Source organism: Ranitomeya variabilis, chromosome 5 (assembly GCF_051348905.1).
Source record: "Ranitomeya variabilis isolate aRanVar5 chromosome 5, aRanVar5.hap1, whole genome shotgun sequence".
NCBI classification, from domain to species: Eukaryota; Metazoa; Chordata; class Amphibia; order Anura; family Dendrobatidae; genus Ranitomeya; species Ranitomeya variabilis.
This window is the reverse complement of record NC_135236.1, coordinates 156,452,826-156,476,056: the sequence shown is the minus strand read 5'-3', so window position 1 is coordinate 156,476,056 and position 23,231 is coordinate 156,452,826. Positions and strand designations below refer to the sequence as shown.

The 23,231-nt window shown below is 42.3% G+C and overlaps 1 protein-coding gene across 1 annotated transcript in view; it reads right to left on the bottom strand.

Annotated features, from left to right (window-relative positions):
- AGBL1 (AGBL carboxypeptidase 1) overlaps window positions 1-23,231 on the bottom strand; it is a 797,337-nt gene that overhangs the window by 22,731 nt on the left and 751,375 nt on the right. The window lies entirely within an intron of this gene.

Genomic DNA, 23,231 nt, shown 5'->3' with positions numbered 1-23,231 from the left:
GCAGTTACAGTACCCTGTATGGCAAGCTTCCAATCTACAAAGGCTTCATGAGAACACATTCCCATTGTGCGTCTAAATACGCTGTTGTACGGTAAATGCATGTAAAAAAGAAAGGTAAAAAAGCCTTTAAAAACAAAGCACATTTGTGTTTTAAAGGGAACCTGTCACCTGAATTTGGCGGGACCAGTTTTGGGTCATATGGGCGGGGTTTTCAGGTGTTTGATTCACCCTTTCCTTACCTGCTGGCTGCATGCTGGCCGCAATATTGGATTGAAGTTCATTCTCTGTCCTCCGGAGTACACGCCTGTGCAAGGCAATATTGCGGCCAGCATGCAGCCAGCAGGTAAGGAAAGGGTGAATCAAACACCTGAAAACCCCGCCCATATGACCCAAAACTGGTCCCGCCAAATTCAGGTGACAGGTTCCCTTTAAGTGCAAAATCAAAGCATCAAATAAATAGTAAGAAATGCACAAATCACTGCTTCAAATTTGCACCAAAAAGTTTCAGATAAAGGAGAAAATTCACCAAAAAGAATAGGCAAAAAAGTAATGATAAGAGGAGAATATAATCGCTTACTACTATGGTGCACACACCTGCAGAAAACATTCAGATTAAAAGGAGAGAAATTTAGCTTTTAAGCTACGGTCACACGTTCAGTACTTGGTCAGTATTTCACATAAGTGTTTGTAAGCCAAAACCAGGAGTGGGTGATAAATACAGAAGAGATGACGTGTCTCTGTTATACTTTTCCACTCCTGGTTTTGGCTTATAAATACTGAGGTAAAATACTGACCGAATATTGATAGTGTGAATGTGGCATTAAATTTTAACACGGCCTTAAAGGGAATCTGTCAGCAGGTATTTGCTATATAATTTGACAGCAGTATAACATATGGCAAGAAAGCCTGATTCCAGGGATGTATCACTTAGTGTACTACTTGGTGTAGTATTCATAGAATCTTTGTTTGTCTGAGGTAGATGTAGCAGATCTAAGTCTTCTGCTCCGTGTATAACCCCGCCCACATCCCTGACTGACAGCTTCCTGTGTACACTGTGAACTGTCGCAAGCTGCTAATCAGTGGTGGGGGCGGGGTTACACAGGTTTGCCTGACTGTTTTGCACAGGAGATGTAGTCCTGTAGTTTTAATATCCTGCTCATAAAATGCTGACTATATTGACTACAGCACACAGCCTAATAAGTGACACATCACTGTAATCAGGCTCTTGTGCCCTATATTGTACTGCTCTCAGATTAAATAGCAAAAGCCTACTGATATATTCTCTTTAAATAGTATCTGTCAGCAGTTTTTTTGTACCCAATCTGAGAGCAGCACAATGTAGGGGCAGAGACACTTGATTACACCATACAGAACATTGGATTAACCAAAGAAATCAATATTGTTTCTTTTGACATGCCAAGACAACTCCACATATGCAGTGAGTGAAAGGAAAGAACTGCACACCAAAAGGCACGAGATAAATGCTCTCAAAATTAGATACACGCAGCACTCACTCTACATAACATTCGGTGCTGGTTTTCCTTTTTCTCTGGTGAAGCCCACCCCAAATCTTAGACCTTTCTAATTTTGGGAGCTTATACTACAACAGACATTTGATGAAAGGTATATGCCAGAAACATTTCATTGTTGCTATAGTGATGGCGTTGTAATCTATGGATATCAGATATGCTGAATAAATCCCAATTAGGCCTGTCCAAGTGCCTTTTGGTGTGCAGCTCCTTCCTTCCATCCACTACGGATCTACGGGAGCTCAGAAGTTGATTCCAAAGGAATTAGCACCTCACACAAATTCAATCCGTCCATTAAGTGTTTGCCTCCTACCCTATTGATTATATGCTGCATATGCCTCTGCTTTGCCAATGTTTGCCTCTGTCTGCAACATATGAAGTCCCTGTGGTTCCACACTTCTGAGCCATAAGAGCTCCGAGTGTCATCATACTAACTGTATGTTCTCCCTGTGTTTGTGTGGGCTGTTGTGAATTCTGCTCTTGGGCTCCCTCCGGTGGTTGTTAGTGGTAGTGCAGTAGTCTCTGGATTATAGGCCAGGGCAGGTGTTTCTGCTTATTGCAGCTCTATTAGGTATTTAGGTTTGCAGGATCCATCAATCCCTGCCAGTTGTCCATTGTATCTTGGAGGGATTGCATCTCTGTCTGGCTCCACTGCCCTGCTGACATGTCAGCTAAGATAAGTGCCTTGTTTTGGTTCTCTGTAGCACGCATGCAGTGTGCTTTTATGTGCAGTGCAATCTATTGTGTTTTTGTCCAGCTTTGACTTGTTTGGATTTTTCTGTCATGCTGGTTTCTCTGGAGATGCAGATATACATCCTATGTCTTTAGTTAGATGTAGTATATAGTATTTTCTGCTGTGGAATTTTCTAGTGTTTTAATACTGACCGCTTAGAACTCTGTCCTATCCTTTCTATCTAGCTAGAAGGGCCTCTTTTGGTAAACTCAGTTTTTTCTGCCTGTGTACGTATTTCCTCTTAAACTCACAGTCAATATTTGTGGGGGGCTGCCTATCCTTTGGGGCTCTGCTCTGAGGCAAGATAGGATTTCCCATTTCCATCTTTAGGGGTATTTAGTCCTCCGGCTGTGTCGAGGTGTCTAGGCCTGGTTAGGTACATCCCACGGCTTCTTCTAGTTGCGGTGTCAGTATTAGGATTTCGGTCAGTACAGGTACCACCTACTCCAGAGATAGTCTCATGCGGCTCCAGGGTCACCGGATCATAACAGTGGGCTTCCTCCACGTACTCCGGTTTCCTCCCACACTCCAAAGACATACTGATCGGAAACTCAGATTGTGAGCCCCATTGGGGACAGAGATGATAATGTCTGTAAAGTGCTGCGGAATAAGATAGCGCTTTATAAGCAAAGCATAAGAAATAAATAATTAATTCTTGGGGCTTAGGAAAAAAATTCAGAATAAGCAATAAAGAGATTGCACTGCTCAAAGGGATATAAACAGACTGACTGTAGACGTGGACTGCTGAGAATGATGCAGTTGCTTCTATATTTTTAAGCCTTGTGAATGACCCATAATGACGTAGATTTTGATTTTGTAACAAATTTGCATTTAATATTCAGTAAAACCATCTGCAGCCGAGGCATTCAATACAGCTGTCTCTTCCGCATGCCTTTCTACCGCGGCTTGAGCTGCTTAAATATGCCGAGCCACTTTAACTGTGGGAATACAGATCAACAACAATGCAAAATGCTACTATTCACTGTAAGAATATGACTTGGAATTCACTCTGTGATTTAAATAATGGACATATACATGTCTAAACGAAGCTCAGGGCGGCTTATATCATAATGTGCAAGGCAAAATGATAATATGGCATGATTACTTCGGCAGCCATTTGCATATGATTACATATAATGCCTTTTACTATGGTAATCAGCATCGTTAACTCCTTTGAGAGGTATACATCACGCTAAGTATGTGTACCAGTGACTTACGTTAACAGCCTCCTGCTTCACCACCAGAAACCATTTTCAAAGACAAACACAGGTCAAGAACATCATATATTCTATTGGTCTCCCAGCAGATGTAAAATATTATTGGAAAGGATAGAGAAGGCATTTTAAGGTGTTAAATATGAAGCCGTAGCAAAATACCGACAGCGGTAATCGAAAGTGTTTTATTAGGTTGCATCTGGTAGAACTAACAGCTCATCATTACAATAATGTTATGTTATGGGTGAATTGTGAATTTATTTAATTGCTTAGAGCTAATTTGGTCTTTATTGAGGATAATAGGAGACCATTAAACTGCAGGGGGTATAATTGGCCAATTCTTGTGATATCCCGAAACTACTGCTTTGCAGCTGAGGTATTCAGTTCATTATGTTTTACCTGGAGGGGTTAAGGAGAAAAAAGGAAGCCGTGCGGTATACTTAACTTTCACGGCAGTTAGAATCCTAAACCACAGCAAAGTCATTGAACCTCAGATTGCCTAATTGTCTGAAATACATAACAAAACAAATTTAATATGAAACTACCACACTGGGAGAGGTCCAGCTCAGAGTAATTCTGCAGATGCACAAAATGGCTCATGTCCTCCATTGACTAGAGAGGACCGTCATGACTACGCTGATAACACAGCGTCTCCCAGTTCCAGCAAAGAGTATCTGCAAATAGTATTTTCATAGAGGATGAGGACTTGAACTCTAATGCCACCTATTGGATTCAGGAATCCTAAAAGTCACTATTAACCCTTTAAGGAGCCTTGCCACATGACTTAGAATAATAATAAGCCAAACCAGAAACTGCATTAAGAAGATCAGCTTCGGAGAGTTTCTGGTTTGGCTTCTTGCCCTCAACTTTAGCGACCAATTCGAAGCAGCTTCTGCCAAGGCACACAAAACAAAATGATGTTTAGTAGAGGCATAGTATTAGTATTTGTAGCACATTTAATGTGGATTTTTTATTAGACTCACACAACTTTTACATATTGAGCAATAAAATCAATAGCCTTCCATTGATTTCAACGTATAACCATGATTCTTCATTTGACAAGCCTACGAAGCTGTTGAGTTTAGGAAAGGATTGAAAAAGAGAAAAAGACCAATTCATACCAACCCAAGCTTGGTTGTTTACTTGCTACTATATGTATTTCCCTGGAGCTCCCTCTCTTTCCGTGATTGCCAATGTCGGATGTAGTGCTTATTTATAGCTGGGTAAATCTATAATTGGCTAACCAATTTGAGTTGACTTTGTACTACTAGCCATACGGACTGTTACGGTACCTTTAGTGTTGTATTATCGTCCTCCGTTTTTAATGGTGTTTTATCTCTTTTGTGTGTTTTTTGGTCGTTCCATAAAAGCACTTGTATTTTTCTTCATACTTAGGTGTGCGCAATTTTTATGCATTGGTCTTTTTCTCTTTTTTTTCCCATTTATGCACTTTACAATTCATTATGCAGCACCCTTACCTATAATATCATTACTGATTTTGTAGTGCACCTTACCCCTTGTCTGAGTTTAGGACAGGAGACTCATGGCTGGCCCGAACATTGCAGTCTTTACTCAGACCGTGAAACTGATGTATGAATGCAGCCGTGATTGGGCAAGGACATAATTGGTTGATGACATTTCTAGTCACTCTACATGTCATAAAAAAGGTGTGACCGAGAAAGATAAATATTTTAATGCCTGTTTTTTTATACTGTGCACAACATGACATTTTTTTAAGAATATTATTTTATAATGTTGATTCTTTCAATATTATGAACCTAGCAAAATACTTCTAGTTGATTTCTGAATGGTCCTTAATTGTAAGCTTCTACATATATGGGTCAAAAAAGTAACTTTTCTATTCTGATAGCATAATAAGAATCTCTTTCGCTGTAATTAAAAGTCAGTAGAAAATTTTTGGCATTGCTGCACTTGGGTGAACTTGAAAAATACATTTGATGTTAATTTTCTTTGACTGTCTTGAATATATAATGGTAATCATAGGAAAATTATGGATTCTTTTCTGTCAAATTGTTCTCAACAGGTGACATGCAATAAAAGCTTTCTATGTTAGTTTAATATGTATACACATTTCTTACTTGGCTTTAATGAGAACTTAAGAAATTGTGCGTGCTAGAAAATGATGTAGCAAAAACCATAAAAGCATAAAATAGAGCTTATTAATTCAAGTTTGAAAGAGAAAACTTCTGTTGATTCCTTCAGGACATTATTAAGCTCTTCACCACCGAGCCTGTTTTCTCTTTTATGACCAGGCCAAATTTTACAATTCTGACCAGCGTCACTTTGTGGTAATAACTATGGAACTCTTCAATGGTGTTACGCCGGGGGCGGACTGTTATGCCAGAAGCGGTGGTAGACAAGAGTGGACCCACTGGACTATGATACCGAAACCTCCTCTGAGCGAGTGAACCAGTGTAGACAACCCCTATACAGGGACAGTTAGGAAGCAAACTTGGTGGCCTCAAGTACCATGGATGCCAGGACCAGGGATCGGCTCAGGAAAGGAGGGAACGGGACGGACAGGGAGAACAAGACAGGAACGGAGCGAAAAATGTATGGGAGAGGTGAGCAAAGAAGCGGTAAACAGAGAAACCAGAAGATGCAAAGAAAAAGGTGTGTAAGGGACTAAGGAGCTTGGGAAAAAGGTAAAGGGATTGCGATCAGAGGTCTGACTAGAGACAGAAGGACGGGCCTGGAAAGAAGAGAGAAACTAGAGCAGGAACTCAGAGCTGAACTCAACAGTCAGGCACCTCCACAAGGAGAGGGTGGCCTGAAATACTAGATACTAACCCTAATTGGCCCACACAATACTGCCAGGTCAGGTCGCAGCGCAGGATAAGGAGGAGGAGTGTGTGCGCGCCCGATCTCTAAGGAGAAGATGGAAGGAGACAGAACCCATGACAGACTGCAGAGGGGATGCATGTAGAAAAGCCACGGAGACCCCATCGCGTGTTTCTCAATGCAAGCAATGAATAGCCAGGTCTTTCACCGGGAAGGAACAACCATGGGATTGCAGCATCCAATAAGGAAAACCACCTATGCCAAAACATGGTATCCATCCACAGACAGCTGTTTCGGGGTATTTGCCCGTCATCAGTGTGGAGTAGGATGCTGTCCTTCCCGTGGTTGTTCCTTCCCGGTGAAAGACCTGGCTATTCATTGCTTGCGTTGAGAAACACGTGATGGGGTCTCCGCGGCTTTTCTACATGCAGTTGCATATTTCCCTTTAGGGATGAGGGCAGTGTTCTGGATCACTGCGTTGAGAAACACGTGATGGTGTCTCTGCGGTGTTGGATGTTTTGATCTCCCCGAGGTCATTCATCCTTATGTTTATAGACTGCAGAGGGGAGGCGCCCCGACGCTCCCGAAGAGACATGCGCTGGGAAATAGACCAGGAAGAAGCGAGCAGCGGTGCAGGAGTGACGACCGAGGAGGAAGGAGGAGCAGCGAGACAGCCCCGGGACCGGCGGAGGTGAGTATAGTGGTAACAAATGGATCCCACTAATTCTGACTTTAACCAATACATTTTTATTGAGTTTTAAACCAATACAAGTCATGCAGTCAGCACAGAGATAGTAGAATCAGTAATAGGTACATTACATATGACTTGGTTCCTAGAAAAAAAGGAAGAACCAAGGAGAACAGTAGTGCAAAAAATAGTGATCATATGAACTGAGGGGGAGGGGGTGGGGAGAGAGGGAAAGGTATACATTAGTCCATGAAACTAACTGATTTTGATCATGCGGTAATTATTCAGTTTCAAATGCATCATAATATCATAAGGAGGGATATTGTGTTTAAGGTTGCGTGTGTAACTGTCATGATCTCTAAACATTAGATTAGTGTTTAGGTCAGGTGGCTGATGGTTAGATGTGGTTTAAGTAATAATGTCTGTCTGATAGCTTGCCAAGGATCCAACCTTTGTCGGGTTTTATCGGCACGTTGGCAGTGTGGAGCTAGCAAACTTTTGTATGAAATATATGAGTCTACTCTTGCCCAGATTTCCTCCATTGATGGCAGTGACGTGGATTTCCATTTTGAGGATAAACCCTGTCTGACTGCCATCAGTATTAGTGAGCAAACCCATCTTGTGCTGTAGGGGAGGTACATGACTCCGATGTTTACCAAAGCTAGAGCCGGTTTGGGGGGAGTATGAGCTTCAGTGCCGCATGAAACGGCATCAAAGATTTTTTCCCAATATTGCAATGCTAATGGACAGGACCACCACATGTGTAAAAGTGATCCCACCTCTCCGCAGCTCCTCCAGCAAAGTTGAGAACATGTGGGGAACATGTGAGCAATGTGCTTGGGAGCCAAGTACCATCTGAGATGGATTTTTTTTGATAATCTCTAAATAGTTTATGCAGGCTGAAGATTTAGTAGACCATGTTATTGCTAATTGCCATTACTCATGTGAGAATGACAAACCCAAGTCTTTCTCCCATCTAGACATGTATTGAAGTTTGATCTGGTCCGGCAAGGAGCATGTGTTGTAGGCGTTTGTGATACCTTTCTGGCATCCTTTTATCTTTAAAATGAAGGATAGGATATGAGAAGGCAGGCTTTGCGTCAAGATCTCAGGGCAGGAGGCTAGAAGACTTCGTAATTATATATACTGGAAATAGAAATGATGAGGCAGATTAAATGATTCTGATAGGTCCTCAAAGGTTCTGAGTTCTCTTCCCATAATAACTGATTGCAAATTGTGAATGCCATGATCATCCCAACATGAGAAGTAAGAGAACGGAATGATCAAGTCAATACATTTAAAAGATAATCTGGATAAGGGTATATGCACTACATTTTGGGATACAAGATCCTTCCAGACCTTCAATGTGTTGTTTATGCTTGGTAGGATATACTGTATGTGCAAGAGCTCCTACGTATATATTCTGCCTCCAATAGCAACCTAGTTGACTGCCCCTTAACTAGTGACTTTTCCATATGGACCCACCGAAGGGTAGAGTTAGGATCCCACCACTCTCTCAAAGAATCGATTATGCATGCTTTGTAGTAAAAATGCACATTCGGAAATCCCAGGCCTCCTCCCTCATTTTATAATATAACATAGAACTCTGGCCTTCTTACCTGCCCAAATTTAGTTTAACAACAGTGACTGAATTTCATCAAGGAGTTTCCTTGGTATGGAGAGTGGTATTCAGCGTAGGACATATAGAATTTTGGATAGGAAAGTAATTTTAATAGTTTGCAGGTGTGTCATCCAAGAGATGTCCAGCTTACCTACTCTACTTAGTTCTGGTCTAAGGGTGTTTAACAGGGAAGTTATATTTCTAGAGACTAGGTTTTGGGATGGGGGATGTAAGCTCTATGCCCAAATATGGAATGCTATCTTTAACCCACGTAAATTAGAATAACTTTTTGAGTTTATCGATTAAAGTTGTGGGCAAAAGATGGGAGTATCATTGATTTTGTCATGTTCAATTTATATAGTGAGATCTTAGAAAAGTTGGATAGGATGTTCATCAGGGCTTGGAGGGAATTAACAGGATCTGAGCATGAGATTATGACATTGTCAGCATATAGGCCTATGGGATGTTCGGATCCTCCTATATTTATTCCTTTTATTGCCACGCATGTATGAATTTTCTCTGCCAGTGGCTTCTGACGTTTTTTTCATGACATATTGTACTTCCTGATAGTGGTAAAATTTCTTTGATATGACTTGTGTTTATTTGTAAAAAAAACAAAAAAAAAAATGAAATTTGGTAAAAATGTTGAAAATGTTGCAATTTTCAAACTTTTAATTGTTATGCTTTTAAACTAGAGAGTTATGTCACAAAAAAAATAGATTATGAGTATCATTTCCCACATGTCTATTTTACATCAGCTCAATTTTTGAAACATTTTTTTGTGAGGAATTTAGAAGGGTTAAAAATGTTTCAGCAATTTCTCATTTATCCAACAAAATTTACAAAACCATTTTTTTAGGGACCACATCACATTTGAAGTGACTTTGAGGAGCCTATATGACAGAAAATATCCATCAAAAACGACACCATTCTAAAACCTGCACCACTCAAGGTACTATTAACCCTTCAGGTGCGTCACAGGTATTAGTGGAATGTGGAAGGAAAAAATGAGCATTTAACTTTTTTTTTCACAAAAAATGTATTTGTGCACTGCAAGGCTCGGAAGGACTTTTTGAATGCAACATTTGCTGGAGTCATTTACTGATGCTGTGTCGTGTTTAGAGAGCCCTTGATGTGTCTAAACAGTGTAAACAGCCAACAAGTGACCCCATTTTGGAAACTAGACCCATCAAGGAACTTCTCTAGATATGTGGTGATCACATTGAACCCCAGGTGCTTTACAGAAGTTTATAATGTTGAGCTGTGAAAATAAAAAATCTAATTTTCCCACACAAATGTTCATTTAGCTCCAAATTTGGCATTTTCACAAGGATAACAGGTAAAATTGCACCATAATAAAGTATTTCCTGTGCAATTTTTCCTGAGTATGCTGATACCCACATGTGAGGGAAAAAAAACTGCTTGGGCGCATGGCAGGGCTCTGAAGGGAAGGAGCGCTTTTTGACTTTTGGAGGTCAAATTGGCTGGAATCATTAGCGGATGCCATGTCGCATTTGGAGAGACCCTGATATAAGTGACCCCATTTTGGAAATTATACTCCTTTGTGATTTTATCTGCAGATGTAGTGACGATTTAGACTCAATGGGTGTTTTCGAGAAACAAGCAGCAGTGGATGTTGCTGAGTGAAAATTGGAAAGTGGTATTATTGTCCCCAGTACTTTGTAGTCACCAGTACATTATAGTGCCCAGCTCATGCTTCTGGAGACACTCACCCATAAATTAGGTGGGCTCTAGTAACTATAAAAATGCCAAACATGTGGACGCTAAATGTGGTTTAGGCACAAAGGGGCTCAGAAGGGAGGGGGCCATTTGGACTTGGGAGATCAGAATTTGCTGAATTTCTTTTGGGGGCTAGAATCCATTTCACTTTTCCAAAATCTTTGTGCACCCTGTAATGTGGAAGCCTCCTATATTTCTGCTAACAGATGATGGACCTAAGAGGGGACTTTTTTTTGGATTGATTTGAGGCTTTTGTTAGGAACATTTTACATAACATTTAGGATCACATTTAGGCCGGGGTCACACTTGCGTGTGCAATGCTAGAAACTTGCGCGAGTCTCTCGCATCAATACCCGGCACTGCCGGGTATACATGCAGCTGAATGCTCTGGTCCTGAGTGCTGGTGACAGTGCTCGGTATTAATGCATGAGTTTCTCGCATTGCACACGCAAGTGTGACCCCAGCCTTATACAGTGCTATATGCGGAGCAATTTGGGGTTTCCATTTTAATCTCCAAATTACATGATTCAGATGAAACCATCGAGCAATCAATTCACTACAATGAGGCAGCAGAGTTACTCTGGACTCAGTTTGGCCTTTGCTCAGCGTTGTCCTTTTTTTTTGAAAGGGGTACAAAACTGTGTCCGACTGTGCTTTTATGCGCATCTAAAAAGACGGAAACTTCTGGATCAAAGTCGTTCTGTATGCTACAATGCCAAATGTGTGATTTTTTTTCATAAAAATATTTACTTATGGGTATATATATATAATTATCTTCAGTATAAGCCGAGAGGGTTACTTTCAGCCCAAAAAAGTGGGCTGAAAATCTCGGCTTATACTCGAGTATATACGGTAAATCAATTATTTTGCAAATGACAGAGTGTGGCTGTTTTAACTTTAATATTTATACCTTATCTGTCGGGAACTATTTCCCAACGATGACATATATACAGAAATGTCGAGAAGGGTTTCCATAGGTTTTCTGCTGTAAAACTACAAGTATCAAGTCACTATGTGACTGCAGACTTGTGAATCCTTAAACCACGAGCACTGCGACCTGGGAGTATTCTCCGTTGTCAATGCGGAGAACAGTTGTCATGTGACCGCAAGTACTCGATAGGAATAATCTGACAACAATTTAATTGTATTGAGCGAGGCCAGGAAATTTATTATTTTGCATTTTTTTCTATATTTCACAATATTTTGAAAACTTTTTACATTTTTTATTTAGTCACTTTATGGGACTTTCACTTTCAGCAGTCTGATCGCAGTTATATAGCATAGTAATGCACGAGCATTGCTAAGCTTTATAACTGTCAGTGCTGCACTGACACAAGTTAGTTAGATTATGCCCTGCACAAGATCAAACAAGTTTGCTTTTGCCTGGAGTCCCGGATGCCATTATGACAACATCGGGTCACCATGGCAATGATCGGACCCTTGGGATGACGTCTGGGGGGCGCTGATCAAAGGGCAGAGGGGGCTCCCTCCTTCTGCCTTCCTTCTAAATGCTGTAATTGATATTTATTGCAGCATTTAATGGGATAAACTAACTGGAGTGGTGCAGACACCACTGAAGGCAGCAAGTGCTGAGTGTCAGCTGTCATATTAGCTTAAAACCCGATGGCGATTGCCCGCACACAGTCTCCTCTAAGTGGATGATTGCCATGAAGTGTATATACATCACCACCACTGCTTTAGCACACAATGGTGCTGCTACACTGGGATCCCTGGACACTATTTCCAAGCAATACCCCAGCACTCTACGCTGAATAAAACTGATGTACAGACCAGGTGGTTAACAAAGTTAAGTATAGCAATGTCTGAAAAAGACCCATACAGGGTTAAAACGTCACTCGCTACTTACTCTTTTTGCCAGTCACACAAAAAAATGTTTCTTCTTGATTGTGGTGTTAAATTCAAATAAATTACCGTATATGCCTGAGTATAAGCCGACCCGAGTATAAGCCAACCCCCCTAATTTTGCCACAAAAAAACTGGGAAAACTTAATGACTCGAGTATAAGCCTAGGGTGGAAAATGCAGCAGCTAATGGTAAATTTCAAAAATAAAAATAGATACCAATAAGGTAAAATTAATTGAGACATCAGTAGTTAAAGTGTTTTTGAATATCCATATGGAATCAGGAGCCCCATATAATGCTCCATACAGTTCATAATGGCCCCATAAGATGCTCCATAGACACCTTTGCCCCGTATAATGCTCCACAAATGTGGATTATGGCCCCATAAGATGCTCCATAGAGATATTTGTCCCATATAATGCTGCACATGGCCCCATAAGATGCCCCATAGAGATATTTGCCCCAAATAATGCTGCACATGGCCCCATACAGATATTTGCCCCATATAATGCTGCACATAGCCCCATAAGATGCTCCATACAGATATTTGCCCCATATAATGCTGCACATGGCCCTATACAGATATTTGTCCCATATAATGCTGCACATGGCCCCATAAGATGCTCCATACAGATAATTGCCCCATATAATGCTGCACATGGCCCAATAAGATGCTCCATACAGATAATTGCCCCATATAATGCTGCACATGGCCCCCATAAGATGCTCCATACAGATATTTGCCACATATAATGTTGCACATGGCCCCATACAGATATTTGCCCCATATAACGCTGCACATGGCCCCATAAGATGCTCCATACATATATTTGCCCCATATGCTGTTGCTGCGATTAAAAAAATAAAACATCACATACCCACCTCTCAGGCCCCTGGCTGTCATGATTCTCAATGGCGAGAGAACATAGCCCAGCATATATGAGAACTAGCTCTTGGAAGATGGAAACTATACTGACCATGAACTAAACCTGCCGCACAACTAGAAGTGGCCGGGTAGCATGCCTACGTTTTTTTATCCCTAGATGCCCAGCGCCAGCCGGAGAACTACCTAATCCTAGCAGAGGAAAAGACAGTCCTGGCTCACCTCTAGAGAAATTTTCCCAAAAGGCAGACAGAGGCCCCCACATATATTGGCGGTGATTTTAGATGAAATGACAAACGTAGTATGAAAATAGGTTTAGCAAAATCGAGGTCCGCTTACTAGATAGCATGAAGACAGAAAGGGCACTTTCATGGTCAGCAGAAAACCCTATCAAAACACCATCCAGAAATTACTTTAAGACTCTAGCATTAACTCATAACACCAGAGTGGCAATTTCCGCTCACAAGAGCTTTCCAGACACAGTAACGAAACAGCAGCTGTGAACAGGAACAAAATGCAAAAACACACAAGGACAAAAGTCCAACTTAGCTGGGAGTTGTCTAGTAGCAGGAACATGCACAGAAAGGCTACTGATTACATTGTTGACCGGCATGAAACTGACAGAGGAGCAAGGTTATATAGCGACTCCCACATCCTGATAGGAGCAGGTGAACAGAGGGGATGATGCACACAAGTTAAATTCCACAAGTGGCCACCGGGGGAGCCCAGAATCCAATTTCACAACAGTACCCCCCCCTCAAGGAGGGGGCACCGAACCCTCACCAGAACCACCAGGGCGATCAGGATGAGCCCTATGAAAGGCACGGACAAGATCGGAGGCATGAACATCAGAGGCAGTGACCCAAGAATTATCCTCCTGACCGTATCCCTTCCATTTGACCAGATACTGGAGTTTCCGTCTGGAAACACGAGAGTCCAAGATCTTTTCCACAACGTACTCCAACTCACCCTCAACCAACACCGGAGCAGGAGGCTCAACGGAAGGCACAGCTGGTACGTCATACCTGCGCAACAATGACCGATGAAAAACATTATGAATCGAAAAGGATGCAGGGAGGTCCAAACGGAAGGACACAGGGTTAAGAATCTCCAATATCTTGTACGGGCCGATGAACCGAGGCTTAAACTTAGGAGAAGAAACCCTCATAGGGACAAAACGAGAAGACAACCACACCAAGTCCCCAACACAAAGCCGAGGACCAACACGACGACGGCGGTTGGCAAAAAGCTGAGTCTTCTCCTGGGACAACTTCAAATTGTCCACCACCTGCCCCAAATCTGATGCAACCTCTCCACCACAGCATCCACTCCAGGACAATCCGAAGATTCCACTTGACCGGAGGAAAATCGAGGATGAAACCCCGAATTACAGAAAAACGGGGACACCAAGGTGGCAGAGCTGGCCCGATTATTGAGGGCGAACTCCGCCAAAGGCAAAAAAGCAACCCAATCATCCTGATCCGCAGACACAAAACACCTCAAATATGTCTCCAAGGTCTGATTAGTCCGCTCGGTCTGGCCATTAGTCTGAGGATGGAAAGCAGACGAAAAGGACAAATCTATGCCCATCCTAGCACAGAATGCCCGCCAAAATCTAGACACGAATTGGGTCCCTCTGTCAGAAACGATATTCTCCGGAATACCATGCAAACGAACAACATTTTGAAAAAACAGAGGAACCAACTCGGAAGAAGAAGGCAACTTAGGCAAGGGAACCAGATGGACCATCTTAGAGAAACGGTCACACACCACCCAGATGACAGACATCTTCTGAGAAACAGGCAGATCCGAAATAAAATCCATCGAGATGTGCGTCCAAGGCCTCTTCGGGATAGGCAAGGGTAACAACAATCCACTAGCCCGAGAACAACAAGGCTTGGCCCGAGCACAAACGTCACAAGACTGCACAAAGCCTCGCACATCTCGTGACAGGGAAGGCCACCAGAAGGACCTTGCCACCAAATCCCTGGTACCAAAGATTCCAGGATGACCTGCCAACGCAGAAGAATGAACCTCAGAGATGACTCTACTGGTCCAATCATCAGGAACAAACAGTCTACCAGGTGGGCAACGATCAGGTCTATCCGCCTGAAACTCCTGCAAGGCCCACCGCAGGTCTGGAGAAACGGCAGACAATATCACTCCATCTTTAAGGATACCTGTGGGCTCAGAATTACCAGGGGAGTCAGGCTCAAAACTCCTAGAAAGGGCATCCGCCTTAACATTCTTAGAACCCGGTAGGTAAGACACCACAAAATTAAACCGAGAGAAAAACAACGACCAGCGCGCTTGTCTAGGATTCAGGCGCCTGGCAGACTCAAGGTAAATTAAATTTTTGTGGTCAGTCAATACCACCACCTGATGTCTGGCCCCCTCAAGCCAGTGACGCCACTCCTCAAAAGCCCACTTCATGGCCAAAAGCTCCCGATTCCCAATATCATAATTCCGCTCGGCGGACGAAAATTTACGGGAAAAAAAAGCACAAGGTCTCATCACGGAGCAGTCGGAACTTCTCTGCGACAACACCGCCCCAGCTCCGATTTCAGAAGCGTCGACCTCAACCTGAAAAGGAAGAGCAACATCAGGCTGACGCAACACTGGGGCGGAAGAAAAGCGGCGCTTGAGCTCCCGAAAGGCCTCCACAGCATCAGGGGACCAATCAGCAACATCAGCACCCTTCTTAGTCAAATCAGTCAATGGTTTTACAACATCAGAAAAACCAGCAATAAATCGACGATAAAAGTTAGCAAAGCCCAAAAATTTCTGAAGACTCTTAAGAGAAGAGGGTTGCGTCCAATCACCAATAGCCTGAACCTTGACAGGATCCATCTCGATGGAAGAGGGGGAAAAAATGTATCCCAAGAAGGAAATCTTCTGAACCCCAAAAACACACTTAGAACCCTTCACACACAAGGAATTAGACCGCAAAACCTGAAAAACCCTCCTGACCTGCTGGACATGAGAGTCCCAGTCATCCGAAAAAATCAGAATATCATCCAGATACACAATCATAAATTTATCCAAATAATCGCGGAAAATGTCATGCATAAAGGACTGGAAGACTGAAGGGGCATTTGAAAGACCAAAAGGCATCACCAAATACTCAAAATGGCCCTCGGGCGTATTAAATGCGGTTTTCCACTCATCCCCCTGCTTGATTCGCACCAAATTATACGCCCCACGGAGATCAATCTTAGAGAACCACTTGGCCCCCTTTATACGAGCAAACAAATCAGTAAGCAGTGGTAACGGATATTGATATTTAACCGTGATTTTATTCAAAAGTCGATAATCAATACACGGCCTCAAAGAGCCGTCTTTCTTAGACACAAAGAAAAAACCGGCTCCTAAGGGAGATGACGAAGGACGAATATGTCCCTTTTCCAAGGACTCCTTTATATATTCTCGCATAGCAGCGTGTTCAGGCACAGACAGATTAAATAAACGACCCTTAGGGTATTTACTACCCGGGATCAAGTCTATGGCACAATCGCACTCCCGGTGCGGAGGTAGTGAACCAACCTTGGGTTCTTCAAAAACGTCACGAAAGTCAGACAAGAATTCAGGAATCTCAGAGGGAATAGATGATGAAATGGAAACCAAAGGTACGTCCCCATGAGTTCCTTTACATCCCCAGCTTAACACAGACATAGCTCTCCAGTCGAGGACTGGGTTATGAGATTGCAGCCATGGCAATCCCAGCACCAAAACATCATGTAGATTATACAGCACCAGAAAGCGAATAACCTCCTGGTGATCCGGATTAACACGCATAGTCACTTGTGTCCAGTATTGTGGTTTATTACTAGCCAATGGGGTGGAGTCAATCCCTTTCAGAGGTATCGGAGCCTCCAATGGCTCCAAATCATACCCACAGCGTTTGGCAAAGGACCAATCCATAAGACTCAAAGCAGCGCCAGAGTCGACATAGGCGTCCGCGGTAATAGATGACAAAGAACAAATCAGGGTCACAGATAGAATAAACTTAGACTGTAAAGTGCTAATTGAAACAGACTTGTCAGGCTTCTTAGTACGCTTAAAGCATGCTGATATAACATGAGTTGAATCACCACAATAGAAGCACAACCCATTTTTTCGTCTAAAATTCTGCCGCTCGCTTCTGGACAGAATTCTATCACATTGCATATTTTCTGGCGTTTTCTCAGTAGACACCGCCAAATGGTGCACAGGTTTGCGCTCCCGCAGACGCCTATCGATCTGAATAGCCATCGTCATGGACTCATTCAGACTCGCAGGCACAGGGAACCCCACCATAACATCCTTAATGGCATCAGAGAGACCTTCTCTGAAAATCGCCGCCAGGGCGCACTCATTCCACTGAGTAAGCACAGACCATTTGCGGAATTTTTGGCAGTATATTTCAGCTTCATCTTGCCCCTGAGACAAGGACATCAAGGCCTTTTCCGCCTGAAGCTCTAAATGAGGTTCCTCATAAAGCAACCCCAAGGCCAGAAAAAACGCATCCACATTGAGCAACGCAGGATCCCCTGGTGCCAATGCAAAAGCCCAGTCTTGAGGGTCGCCCCGGAGCAAGGAAATTACAATCCTGACCTGCTGTGCAGGGTCTCCGGCAGAGCGAGACTTCAGGGACAAAAACAATTTGCAATTATTTTTAAAATTTTGAAAGTGAGATCTATTTCCCGAGAAGAATTCAGGCAAAGGAATTCTAGGCTCAGACATAGGTGCATGAACAACAAAATCTTGCAAATTTTGTACCTTTGTGGCGAGATTATTCAAACCTGTAGCTACACTCTGAAGATCCATTTGAAACAGGTGAACACAGAGCCATTCAAGGATTAGAAGGAGAGGAAGAGAGGAAGGCTGCAGTATAGGCAGACTAGCAAGTGATTCAATTAAGAGCACACTCAGAACTAGAGGGAAAAAAAAAAAAAAAAAATTGTAACAGACTTCTTTTTTCTCTCCTTTCTCAGCCAGTAATTTAACCCTTTTTTGGGCCGGTCAAATTGTCATGATTCTCAATGGCGAGAGAACATAGCCCAGCATATATGAGAACTAGCTCTTGGAAGATGGAAACTATACTGACCATGAACTAAACCTGCCGCACAACTAGAAGTGGCCGGGTAGCATGCCTACGTTTTTTTATCCCTAGATGCCCAGCGCCAGCCGGAGAACTACCTAATCCTAGCAGAGGAAAAGACAGTCCTGGCTCACCTCTAGAGAAATTTTCCCAAAAGGCAGACAGAGGCCCCCACATATATTGGCGGTGATTTTAGATGAAATGACAAACGTAGTATGAAAATAGGTTTAGCAAAATCGAGGTCCGCTTACTAGATAGCATGAAGACAGAAAGGGCACTTTCATGGTCAGCAGAAAACCCTATCAAAACACCATCCAGAAATTACTTTAAGACTCTAGCATTAACTCATAACACCAGAGTGGCAATTTCCGCTCACAAGAGCTTTCCAGACACAGTAACGAAACAGCAGCTGTGAACAGGAACAAAATGCAAAAACACACAAGGACAAAAGTCCAACTTAGCTGGGAGTTGTCTAGTAGCAGGAACATGCACAGAAGGCTTCTGATTACATTGTTGACCGGCAAGAAACTGACAGAGGAGCAAGGTTATATAGCGACTCCCACATCCTGATAGGAGCAGGTGAACAGAGGGGATGATGCACACAAGTTAAATTCCACAAGTGGCCACCGGGGGAGCCCAGAATCCAATTTCACAACACCTGGCACTTGCTATATTCACCTGCTCCCCGTTCCACCGTCAGCGCCGCTGTGTCTTCCCCGTCCTCTGCACTGACTGTTCAGGCAGAGGACGGCGCTCACTAATCGCGTCATCGCGCCCTCTGACCTTAGCATCACTGAAGAGGATGCGGAAGACGCAGTGGCGGCAATGGTGGAACAGGGAGCAGGTGAATATAGCGTACTGCCCCGTCATACTCCCCTGCTCCTGGCGCGGTCCCTGCACGCCTTTTCCCTGGCGCCGGCAGCTTCTTCCTGTAGTGAGCGGTCACATGGTACCGCTCATTACAGTAATGAATATGCAGCTCCACCCCTATGGGAGTGGAGTCAGGTCCATATTCATTACTGTAATGAGCGGTACCATGTGACCGCTCACTACAGGAAGAAGCTGCCAGCGCCAGGGAAAAAAACGTGCAGGGACCGCGCCAGGAGCAGGTGAGTATTATTACACAGCTCCGCTCCCCCTCCCCTGCGACCCCTGGGTATGACTCGAGTATAAGCTGAGAGGGTTACTTTCAGCCCAAAAAAGTGGGCTGAAAATCTCGGCTTATACTCGAGTATATACGGTAAATCAATTATTTTGCAAATGACAGAGTGTGGCTGTTTTAACTTTAATATTTATACCTTATCTGTCGGGAACTACTTCCCAACGATGACGTATATACTGTAAATGTCGAGAAGGGTTTCCTTGGGTTGTCTGGTCTAAATCTACAAGTATCAAGTCACTATGTGACTGCAGACTTGTGAATCCTTAAACCATGAGCACTGCGACCTGGGAGTATTCTCCGTTGTCAATGCGGAGAACAGTTGTCATGTGACCGCAAGTACGCGATAGGAATAATCTGACAACAATTTAATTGTATTGAGCGAGGCCAGGAACACATTTGGCAAATCAGGATTCATTTTGTCTCCTCAGTCCCCACTTTATACTCTAAATCAATTATGCAGCAATTTTACACAGAAACTCCCCCTACACATTTCAAGTCCCTGAGATTCTGGATCAATCCAGACACTTAGACACAATTATCTCTGAATCTCACAAAACAGTAGCTTGCTTGCTTGCTTGCATAAAGCCCTTTTTTGCCAGGGTTGTAACTCCACCTGCATTTAATTAATGCAGAATCTTTGTTGGACGCTACATGTGTGCTTGTACTTTATTGATTTTCTGAGCTCATTTATCAGAACACCTCTTTCAACTCTGGCGAGCCATTGGGCCCACAAGCACAATGTAAGGATTCACAAGTGTGCAGTCACAAAAAATCGGACAACTCCTTTAACTTTATATACCCAGACACTAAAATACTCTGAACTTCATTTATTACATACTTGAATTGTGGCATAGGCACCGCTTTGTCGAATAGTGAAGTGAACATTTTCATGTGGACTTCACTTTGGAATTGCTGGGATTTACTAAAAATTTCATGCCATTTCCATGGCGAAGGGAGAAATCCTCAGCATAAAATATCAGACTGTGGATATCAAATTTACAGTGCTTCCCAATTAATGTTGCAATCTATTTCTACAACTGGGATTAGAGATGAGTTGTTCGATCTGAGGAGCATGAAATTCAGTTTGAATTTCCTGAAATACATAGTTTCACACAAATTTTGACACATTGAGATTCAACAGGATCGAAAAAAAACAAAAAAAGCCCTTGTCCAGCACCATTTCCCACACTGCTGATTAATCAGAGGGCAGGTTATTGACTTTTATATGGCCCCGCGGCCTTCCCATAATGCGCCACAGTTATAACATCATGTGGACTATCTCAGTTTGAGCTGTGTCCTTTAGGCACACACTACTTCTGTTTGCTTCCAGTAAGTCTCAAGTTAAATTGTTCAAATTGGTGTTAAGTTTGGTTAGAAATATTTGAGGTTTTGGCAGGATTGTGTCTGTCATGAAGAACTATAGCATTAAACCTCCCAATGTTATAGTATTATATTTGTGCATCCTGTATGTGAGATGATGCACAGAATATTTCCAGGTATTTAATGAATGTTCACTCAGTATTAGGGCAGGTGCAGACAACCATATAACTCAAGTGTTGTTTTGATAGCACTTGTCCCCAATGTTATTCTGTGGAGCTGTGCACAAGTCTGATTTGCCTCTGAAAACAGGATGGCACTCACCTATTCAACTCTGTGGATCAGTGGAAAAAAAATCAGATTTTTCGCTGACTGAGATTATAGAGAAGGTGGAGAAACTTATTTTTATTTCCATCTCCAAGACAATCGGATTAAACTCTGATCGGAGTTCAAAGTAATAAGAAGCGTCCCACTATTGGAGTAATATTTTTTGGGGAAGCGAATTTCAAACATTTTGCTCTCATGTATCTGGAATGCATTCTATGTCCTTCAGTTGTGTAATCTCTTTAAATCCTCTGTCAAGATTTGAATAGTTATGGATGTAAACGGAGACCTTAAAAAGTGAAAATAAAACAGGACAAGAAAACCTTTACGTTAACTTCAAATGTAATGGTAGCCCCCCCCCCCCCCCCCCGTGAAATAAAGAAATAAAAGGGGGGTCTCATGGCTGCACAGACTGCGAATAACCCTCATGGTCTTTTATTCAGCTTTTCTGTCAATTGGAGGTCAAATATGGGTCAAGTTAATACCTCTGGTTATTCCTTGAGCAGTTAAAACTGTTTTTTTTCCAGTTTTAATTGGCGCCTTTTTAACGGTTTTTCATTGGTGGTTAGTGTGTTGGTGGGCTTTTTTGAAGTTATTTAAAGCCCTGTTTTGGCTTATTTGAACCATTCTGAGGTACTTTTGAAGAAAAGAAGATCCCGCCCTCCCTCCCTTTATTTATTATTCCTTGTCGTGATGTTTTTATTTGTGGGAAAATTGGATTGGTTTATTGGTGTTTGGAGTATTTGGACATTTATCTGAATATTTTATTAGGTATTATGCTGTTTGGTTTTAAGCTACCCAAAATAAACATGGCCAATTTTCTTCCAACAAAATGTATTGTGTTTTTCTTTATTTACTGTATGAATGGGTCTTGTGTGGCCATGTATTGTAGATACTGTAATGTCCAGCGTGTTAGATGTAATTCTCTATATTTTATTACACTGCAGTTATTCTAGGCTGTGAATAAGGAAGATCTTAAGAGGATCTTAATAAGCTATAAAGAAAAGACTATCAAAAATGTAATTGAGTTGACACCAAGCCTCTCAGCACCTGTCATTAGTTAAGGTAAGGCTGCTAAATGCTTTTAATTTGACACAGCTCATGTCAGTGTAAAGCAAAGTAATGTCACTGAAAAAAATGTAATTAGATAAATGAAATGCTGGACTTCAGGAACTATAAAATTATGGATATGCCATTGAGACTCCATATTTCCATTTCTGTTGTCATGCTTTAATGTCATGTTTTAATTTTCCTTAGTAAACTTCTTTAACAGCTGCTAAATGCCAGACACTTGACATGATTCTTATGCTACGTTCACATTTGCATTGTGCGCCGCAGCGTCGGGCGCTGCAGCGGCGACGCATGCGTCATGCGCCCCTATATTTAACATGGGGGCGCATGGACATGCTTTGTCTTGCGTTTTGTGACGCATGCGTCATTTTTGGAGCAAGCGTCAGGGCGCAGAGGACGCAGCATGATGCATTTTTTGGGGGTCCAAAAATTGAACGCATGCGTCACAAAACGCAGCGTTATGCATGCGTTGTGCATGCGTTGTTCCAGCATTGTGCGTTGCATCCCCGACGCTGCGGCGCACAACGCAAATGTGAATGTAGCATTAGAAGGGCACATGTGCCATAGAGGCAGCCTACAGAATGTCTACAGGCCCGTAAGGAACTAGCTTGGTCTAGTCCCATCCTCAATTTTAATGGACTGTGTGAAGCTTTCTCAGACTTTCCATATATCCATTCACAGGAAAACATGCAAATATCTGAGCTATATAGCAAAAAAGATTATGCTCCTATAAGAGGAGAAACCTACATGGAATATGTTCAAGGCAACAGTATGCTGCATAAAATATAACTTTTATTAAATATGAAAGTTTAAAACAGTAGGAAACAAGATAATCAAAGCTGATGAGCAGAACTGCATGTGGACAACATGATACAAAAATAGAAGCTATCCAAATATGGATAATAGGCACCATATGTACTCATACAATAGTATAGACTTGATGCTTAGTAGTATGCGTAGTATCAGACGTATGTATGATGGTAAAGGGCTTAATAACAAGAATGTGAACTTTCAGCAATTAATGTAAAGGTATAAGCTTCAAGCTTAATTGTAAGATGGTAAAGGTAAGTATAATGGTGTAACAAAATATTCAAAAGTAATCCAAATATTTCAGACTGTTGGCAGTTAGCGTGAGACAAGACAAATGATAAGCGAATACAATTTAACAAGGTAAAATATCATGGAGTACAACAGTATAAATCCC